The sequence below is a fragment of the Triticum dicoccoides genome, chromosome 5A (assembly GCF_002162155.2).
Source record: "Triticum dicoccoides isolate Atlit2015 ecotype Zavitan chromosome 5A, WEW_v2.0, whole genome shotgun sequence".
NCBI classification, from domain to species: Eukaryota; Viridiplantae; Streptophyta; class Magnoliopsida; order Poales; family Poaceae; genus Triticum; species Triticum dicoccoides.
The window spans coordinates 377383462-377393553 of NC_041388.1; positions in this window are offsets into that span (position 1 = coordinate 377383462).

The window sequence follows — 10092 nt, forward strand, 5'->3', positions numbered from 1 at the left end:
GCACTAGAGCTATAAATGTATGAAAGCTCAACAAAAGAATCTAAGTGGGTGTGCATCCAACTTGCTTGCTCACGAAGACCTAGGGCACTTGAGGAGGCCCATTGTTGGAATATACAAGCCAAGTTCTATAATGAAAATTCCCACTAGTATATGAAAGTGACAAAACAAAAGACTCTCTATCATGAAGATTATGGTGCTACTTTGAAGCACAAGTGTGGGAAAGGATAGTAACATTGTTCCTTCTCTCTTTTTCTCTCATTATTTATTTATTTATTTAGGCCTTTCTCTTTTTATATGGCCTTTCTCTTTTTTTCCTCACTTGGGACAATGCTCTAGAAAATGATGATCATCACACTTCTATTTATTTACAACTCAATGATTACAACTCGATGCTAGAACAAAAGATGACTCTATATGAATGCCTCCGGCGGTGTACCGGGATATGCAATGAACCAAGAGTGACATGTATGAAAGAATTGTGAACGGTGGCTTTGCCACAAACACTATGTCAACTACATGATTATGCTAAGTAATATGACAATGATGAATGTGTCATGATAAACGGAATGGTGGAAAGTTGCATGGCAATATATTTCGGAATGGCTATGGAAATGCGATAATAGGTAGGTGTGGTGGCTGTTTTGAGGAAGATATAAGGAGGTTTATGTGTGAAAGAGCACATAATATCACGGGGTTTGGATGCACCGGCGAAGTTTGCACCAACTCTCAATATGAGAAAGGGCAATGCACGGTACCGAAGAGGCTAGGAATGATGGAAGGGTGAGAGTGCGTATAATCCATGGACTCAACATTAGTCATAAAGAATTCACATACTTATTGCAAAAATCTACAAGTCATCAAAAACCTCGGCACTACGCGCTTGCTCCTAGGGGGATAGATAGGTAGGAAAAGACCATCGCTCGTCCCCGACCGCCACTCATAAGGAAGACAATCAAAGAACACCCCATGTTTCAAATTTGTTACATATGTTTACCATACGTGCATGCTACGGGACTTGCAAACTTCGACACAAGCACTTCTCAAATTCACAACTACTCAACTAGCACGACTTTGATATTATTACCTCCATATCTCAAAACAATCATCAAGCATCAAACTTCTCTTAGCATTCAAAACACTCCTAGGAAAATTTTTTACTAAACTTGAATACCTAGCATATTAGGATTATTTAAGCAAATTACCATACTATTTAAGATTCTCAAAATAATCTAAGTGAAGCATGAGAGTTCAATATTTTCTATAAAACAAATCCACCACCATGCTCTAAAAGATATACGTGAAGTACTAGAGCAAAACTATATAACTCAAAAGATATAAGCGAAGCACATAGAGTATTCTAACATATTCCAAATCATGTATGGCTCTCTCAAAAGGAGTGTACAGCAAGGATGATTGTGGTAAACTAAAAAGCAAAGACTCAAATCATACAAGACGCTCCAAGCAAAACACATATCATGTGGTGAATAAAAATATAACTCCAAGTAAAGTTACCGATATAAGTAGACGAAAAGAGGGGATGCCTTCCGGGGCATCCCCAAGCTTTAGCTTTTAGGTGTCCTTAGATTATCTTGGGGGTGCCATGGGTATCCTCAAGCTTAGGCTCTTGCCGCTCCTTGTTCCATAATCCATCAAATCTTTACCCAAAACTTGAAAACTTCACTACACAAAACTCAAAGTAGCAAATCTCGTGAGCTCCATTAGCGAAAGAAAACAAAAGACCACTTCAAGGTACTGTAATGAACTCATTCTTTATTTATATTGGTGTTAAACCTACTGTATTCCAACTACTCTATGGTTTATAAACTATTTTACTAGCCATAGATTCATCAAAATAAGCAAACAACACACGAAAAACAGAATCTGTCAAAAAATAGAACAGTCTGTAGTAATCTATAGCTAGCGAAAGATCGGGAACCCCAAAAATTCTAACATAAAATTCTGGACGTGAGGAATTTATCTATTAATAATCTGCAAAAATAATTAACAAAATATCACTTTCCAAATAAAAATGGCAGCAGTTCTCGTGAGCGCTAATGTTTCTGTTTTTTACAGCAAGATAAACAAGACTTTCCCCAAGTCTTCCCAACGGTTCTACTTGGCACAAACACTAATTAAACACAAAAAACACAATATAAACAGAGGCTAAATAAATTATTTATTACTATGCAGGAGCAAAAAGCAAGGAATAAAAATAAAATTGGGTTGCCTCCCAAGAAGCGCTATCGTTTAACGCCCCTAGCTAGGCATAAAAAACAAGGATAGATCTAGGTATTGCCATATTTGGTAGGCAATTCTTCAATGAGGCATCTACCATCTTTTGGAATTTCTTTCTTTTTATTGATTATCAAACTTTTAGGCATGAGATCGAAAAATTCATTTTTAACGAATGGTTCCTTAATGATAGCAAAAAGATTGGGATGAATACTTATAGATTTGAGATCCGCGGTTTCCTTAGAGGATTCACCCTTATTTTTAGGAACATACATAAGCTTGGCAATTTTAGTGGGAGGACTTGGAGTATTCTTTATGGAAGAAAAAGCGGTTCCCATGTTGGTAATAATATCCTCAAGTTTATCGATCCTAGTGGAATCATGATTGTTTTTCTCATTAACTGTGGGTTCCTTCTCTTTAATATTTTTCAAAGTGACTCCTACTTTAGATCCATATAGAGCGATTCGGTTGTGGATCTTTTTATCCAATTTTTTAATTAACTCTACGGTAGCAACCTTAGTTTCAATAATTTCAAGCCTTTGCATTACATGCTCCAAAGTTAATACAGTTCCATTAACCAAAAGAGGGGGTGAGCCAAACAAATCTATCATAGCATTATAAGAATCAAAAGTATGGCTACCCAAGAAGTTCCCTCCGGTAATAGAATCAAGGATATTTGTGCCAAGGAGTTACGCCTACATAAATATTGCGAAGAAGAACTAAAGTAGATTGCTTCCTGGTAGATCTATTTTGAGCATTGCAAATTCTATACCAAGCCTCTTTTAGATTTTCTCCCTCCCTTTGCTTAAAATTTAGAATTTCATTCTCAGGGGACAACGGAGAAGATAAGGGACTAGCCATAATGACAAGCAAACGGATTAACACACAAGCAAACAAAAAGCAAGCGGGAAAAAAGAGGTAAATAGAGAAAGAGAGGGAGGATAGAGAGAGAGGGCGAATAAAACGGCAAGGGTGAAGTGGGGGAGAGGAAAACGAGAGGCAAATGGCAAATAATGTAATGCGGGAGATAAGGATTGTGATGGGTACTTTGTATATTGACTTTTGCGTAGACTCCCTGGCAACGGCGCCAGAAATCCTTCTTGCTACCTCTTGAGCACTGCGTTGGTTTGCCCTGAAGAGGAAGGGATGATGCGGCAAAGTAGCGTAAGTATTTCCCTCAGTTTTTGAGAACCAAGGTATTAATCCAGTAGGAGGCTACGCGAGAGTCCCTCATACCTGCACAAAACAAATAAATCCTCGCAACCAACATGATAAGGGGTTGTAAATCCCTACAAGGCCACTTATGAGAGTGAGATCTTATATATATGATAAGATAATATTTTTGGTATTTTTATGATAAAGATGCAAAGTAAAATAAAAGCAAAGGAAATAACTAAGTATTGGAAGATTAATATGATGAAGATAGACCCAGGGGCCATAGGTTTCACTAGCGGCTTCTCTCAAGAGCATAGGTATTCTACGGTGGGTGAACGAATTAGTGCTGAGCAATTGACATAATTGAGCAGAGTTATGAGAATATCTAGGTAGGATCATGTATATAGGCATCACGTCCGAGACAAGTAGACCGACTCCTGCCTGCATCTACTACTATTACTCCACTCATCGACTGCTATCCAACATGCATGTAGAGTATTAAGTTAATGAAAACATAGTAATGCCTTAAGCAAGATGACATGATGTAGAGGGCTAAACTCATGCAATATAATGAAAACCCCATCTTGTTATCCTCGATGGCAACAATACAATACGTGCCTTGCTGCCCCTACTATCACTGGGAAAGGACACCGCAAGATTGAACCCAAAGCTAAGCACTTCTCCCATTGCAAGAAAGATCAATCTAGTAGTCCAAACCAAACTGATAATTCAAAGAAACTTGCAAAGATAACCAATCATACATAAAAGAATTCAGAGAAGATTCAAATATTTTTCATAGATAGACTTGATCATAAACCCACAATTCATCGGTCTCAACAAACACACCGCAAAAATAATATTACATCGAAGAGATCTCCACAAGAGAGGGGGAGAACATTGTATTGAGATCCAAAAAGAGAGAAGAAGCCATCTAGCTAATAACTATGGACCCGTAGGTCTGGGGTGAACTACTCACACTTCATCGGAGGGGCTATGGTGATGATGTAGAAGCCCTCCGTGATCGATGCCCCCTCCGGCGGAGCTCCAGAACAGGCCCTAAGATGGGATCTCGTGGATACAGAAAGTTGTGGCGGTGGAATTAGGGTTTTGGCTCCGTATCTAATCGTTTGGGGGTACGTAGGTATATATAGGAGGAAGGAATACATCGGTGGAGCAATAGGGGGCCCACGAGGGTGGAGGGCGTGCCTGGGGCGGGGGGCGGGGGGTAGGCACGCCCCCTACCTCGTGGCCTCCTCTTTTGTTTCTTGACGTAGGGTCCAAGTCTCCTTGATCTTGTTTGTTGAGAAAATCACGTTCCCGAAGGTTTCATTCCATTTGGACTCTGTTTGATATTCCTTTTCTTCGAAACCCTAAAATAGGCAAAAAAGCAACAATTCTGGGCTGGGTCCCCGGTTAGTCGGTTAGTCCTAAAAATAATATAAAAGTGGATAATAAAGCCCAATAATGTCCAAAACAGTAGATAATATAGCATGGAGCAATCAAAAATTATAGATACCTTGGAGACGTATCAAGCATCCTCAAGCTTAATTCCTACTCGTCCTCAAGTAGGTAAATGATAAAAACAGAATTTCTGATGCGAAGTGCTACTTGGCATAATTTTAATGTAATTCTTCTTAATTGTGGTATGAATATTCAGATCCGAAAGATTCAAGACAAAAGTTCATATTGACATAAAAATAATAATACTTCAAGCATACTAACTAAGCAATTATGTTTTCTCAAAATAACATGGCCAAAGAAAGTTCATCCCTACAAAATCATATAGTTTAGTCATGCTCCATTTTCGTCACACAAGAATGCTCTCATCATGCACAACCTCGATGGCAAGCCAAGCAATTGTTTCATACCTTAGCAATCGCAAACCTATAAACTTTCACGCAATATATGAGCGCGAGCCATGGACATAGCACTATGGGTGGAATAGAATATGATGAGGGGGTTATGTGGAGAAGACAAAAAAGGAGAAAGTCTCACATCAACGAGACTAATCAATGGGCTATGGAGATGCCCACCGATTGATTTTAATGCAAGGAGTAGGGATTGCCATGCAATGGATGCACTAGAGCTATAAATGTATGAAAGCTCAACAAAAGAAACTAAGTGGGTGTGCATCCAACTTGCTTGCCCACGAAGACCTGGGGCACTTGAGGAGGCCCATTGTTGGAATATACAAGCCAAGTTCTATAATGAAAATTCCCAGTAGTATATGAAAGTAACAAAACAAAAGACTCTCTATCATGAAGATTATGGTGCTACTTTGAAGCACAAGTGTGGCAAAGGATAGTAACATTGTCCCTTCTCTCTTTTTCTCACATTATTTATTTATTTAGGCCTTTCTCTCTTTTTTTATATGGACTTTCTATTTTTTTCTCACTTGGGACAATGCTCTAGAAAATGATGATCATCACACTTCTATTTATTTACAACTCAATGATTACAACTCGATGCTAGAACAAAAGATGACTCTATATCAATGCCTCCGGCGGTGTACCGGGATATGCAATAAACCAAGAGTGACATGTATGAAAGAATTGTGAACAGTGGCTTTGCCACAAATACTATGTCAACTACATGATCATGCTAAGCAATATGACCATGATGAATGTGTCATGGTAAACGGAATGGTGGAAAGTTGCATGGCAATATATCTCGGAATGGCTATGGAAATGCCATAATAGGTAGGTATGGTGTCTGTTTTGAGGAAGATATAAGGAGGTTTATGTGTGAAAGAGCGCATCATATCACGGGGTTTGGATGCACCGGCGAAGTTTGCACGAACTCTTAACGTGAGAAAGGGCAGTGCACGGTACCGAAGAGGCTAGCAATGATGGAAGGGTGAGAGTGCGTATAATCCATGGACTCAACATTAGTCATAAAGAACTCACATACTTATTGCAAAAATCTACAAGTCATCGAAAACCTGGGCACTACGCGCTTGCTCCTAGGGGGATAGATTTGTAGGAAAAGACCATCGCTCGTCCATGACCGCCAGTCATAAGGAAGACAATCAAAGAACACCCCATGTTTCAAATTTGTTACATAATGTTTACCATACGTGCATGCTACGGGACTTGCAAACTTCAACACAAGTACTTCTCAAATTCACAACTACTCAATTAGCACGACTTTGATATTATTACCTCCATATCTCAAAACAATCATCAAGCATCAAACTTCTCTTAGTATTCAAAACACTCCTAGGATTTTTTTTTACTAATCTTGAATACCTAGCATATTAGGATTAGTTAAGCAAATTACCATGCTATTTAAGATTCTCAAAATAATCTAAGTGAAGCATGAGAGATCAATAGTTTCTATAAAACAAATCCACCACCGTGCTCTAAAAGATATAAGTGAAGTACTAGAACAAAACTATATAACTCAAAAGATATAAGCGAAGCACATAGAGTATTCTAACAAATTCCAAATCATGTATGGCTCTCTCAAAAGGTGTGTACAGCAAGAATGATTGTGGTAAACTAAAAAGCAAAGACTCAAATCGTACAAGACGCTCCAAGCAAAACACATATCATGTGGTGAATAAAAATATAGCTCCAAGTAAAGTTACCGATATAAGTAGACGAAAAGAGGGGATGCCTTCCGGGGCATCCCCAAGCTTTAGCTTTTAGGTGTCCTTAGATTATCTTGGGGGTGCCATGGGTATCCCCAAGCTTAGGCTCTTGCCACTCCTTGTTCCATAATCCATCAAATCTTTACCCAAAACTTGAAAACTTCACAACACAAAACTCAAAGTAGAAAATCTCATGAGCTCCGTTAGCGAAAGAAAACAAAAGACCACTTCAAGGTACTATAATGAACTCATTATTTATTTATATTGGTGTTAAACCTACTGTATTCCAACTTCTCTATGGTTTATAAACTATTTTACTAGCCATAGATTCATCAAAATAAGCAAACAACACACGAAAAACAGAATCTGTCAAAAACAGAACAGTCTGTAGTAATCTGTAGCTAGCGCAAGATCTGGAACCCCAAAAATTCTAAAATAAATTTCTGGACGTGAGTAATTTATCTATTAATCATATTAAAAAAATAATTAACTAAATATCACTTTCCAAATAAAAATGGCAGCAGTTCTCGTGAGCGCTAAAGTTTCTGTTTTGTACAGCAAGATAAACAAGACTTTCCCCAAGTCTTCCCAACGGTTCTACTTGGCACAAACACTAATTAAACACAAAAAACACAATCTAAACAGAGGCTAAATAAATTATTTATTACTAAACAGGAGAAAAAAGTAAGGAATAAAAATAAAATTGGGTTGCCTCCCAACAAGCGCTATCATTTAACGCCCCTAGCTAGGCATAAAAAGCAAGGATAGATATAGGTATTGCCATCTTTGGTAGGCAATTCTTCAATGAGGCATCTGCCATCTGTAGGAATTTCTTTCTTTTTATTGATTATCAAACTTTTAGGCACAAGATCGAAAAATTCATTTTTAACGAATGGTTCCTTAATGGTAGAAAAAAGATTGGGATGAATACTTATAGATTTGAGATCCGCGGTTTCCTTAGTGGATTCACCCTTATTTTTAGGAACATACATAAGCTTGGCAATTTTAGTGGGAGGACTTGGAGTATTCTTTACGGAAGAAAAAACGGTTCCCAAGTTGGTAATAATATCATCAAGTTTATCGATCCTACTAGAATCATGATTTATTTTCTCATTAACTATGGGTTCCTTCTCTTTAATATTTTTCAAAGTGACTCCTACTTTAGATCCATATTGAGAGATTCGGTTGTGGATCTTTTTATCCAAATTTTCGGTTAACTCTATGGTAGCATCCTTATTTTCAATAATTTCGAGCCTTTGCATTACATGCTCCAAAGTTAATATAGGTCCATTAACCAAAAGAGGGGGTGAGCCAAACAAATCTATCATAGCATTATAAGAATCAAAAGTATGGCTACCCAAGAAGTTCCCTCCGGTAATAGTATCAAGGATATATCTGTGCCAAGGAGTTATGCCTACATAAAAATTGCGAAGAAGAACTAAAGTAGATTGCTTCCTGGTAGATCTATTTTGAGCATTGCAAATTCTATACCAAGCATCTTTTAGATTTTCTCCCTCCCTTTGCTTAAATTTAGAATTTCATTCTCGGGGGACAACGGAGAAGATAAGGGACTAGCCATAATGACAAGCAAACGGACTAACACACAAGCAAACAAAAAGCAAGCGGGAAAAAGAGGCAAATAGAGAAAGAGAGGGAGGATAGAGAGAGAGAGAGAGAGAGAGAGAGAGAGAGAGAGAGAGAGAGAGAGAGAGAGGGTGAATAAAACGGCAATGGTGAAGTGGGGGAGAGGAAAACAAGAGGCAAATGGCAAATAATGTAATGCGGGAGATAAGGATTGTGATGGGTACTTGGTATATTGACTTTTGCGTAGACCCCCCGGCAACGGCGCCAGAAATCCTTCTTGCTACCTCTTGAGCACTGCGTTGGTTTTCCCAGAACAGGAAGGGATGATGCAGCAAAGTAGCATAAGTATTTCCCTCAGTTTTTGAGAACCAAGGTATGAATCCAGTAGGAGGCTACGAGCGAGTCCCTCGTACCTACACAAAACAAATAAATCCTCGCAACCAACGTGATAAGGGGTTGTCAATCCCTACACGGCCACTTACGAGAGTGAGATCTGATAGATATGATAAGATAATATTTTTGGTATTTTTATGATAAAGATGCAAAGTAAAATAAAAGCAAAGGAAATAACTAAGTATTGGAAGATTAATATGATGAAGATAGACCCGGGGGCCATAGGTTTCACTAGTGGCTTCTCTCAAGAGCATAGGTATTCTACGGTGGGTGAACGAATTACTGTTGAGCAATTGACAGAATTGAGCATAGTTATGAGAATATCTAGGTATGATCATGTATATAGGCATCACATCCGAGACAAGTAGACCGACTACTGCCTGCATCTACTAATATTACTCCACTCATCGACTGCTATCCAGCATGCATCTAGAGTATTAAGTTAATGAAAACAGAGTAACACCTTAAGCAAGATGACATGATGTAGAGGGATAAAATCATGCAATATGATGAAAACCCCATCTTGTTATCCTCGATGGAAACAATACAATACGTGCCTTGCTGCCCCTACTGTCACTGGGAAAGGACACCGCAAGATTGAACCCAAAGCTAAGCACTTCTCCCATTGCAAGAAAGATCAATCTTGTAGGCGAAACCAAACTGATAATTCGAAGAGACTTTCAAAGATAACCAATCATACATAAAAGAATTCAGAGAAGATTCAAATACTGTTCATAGATAGACTTGATCATAAACCCACAATTCATCGGTCTCAACAAACACACCGCAAAAAGAAGATTACATCGAATAGATCTCCACAAGAGAGGGGGAGAACATTGTATTGAGATCCAAAAAGAGAGAAGAAGCCATCTAGCTAATAACTATGGACCCGTAGGTCTGAGGTGAACTACTCACACTTCATTGGAGGGAATATGGTGATGATGTAGAAGCCCTCCATGATCGATGCCCCCTCCGACGGAGCTCCGGAATAGGCCCCAAGATGGGATCTCGTGGATACAGAAAGTTGCGGTGGTGGAATTAGGGTTTTGGCTCTGTATGTGATCGTTTGGGGGTACGTAGGTATCTATAGGAGGAAGGAGTACGTTGGTGGAGCAACAGGGGGCCCACGAGGGTGG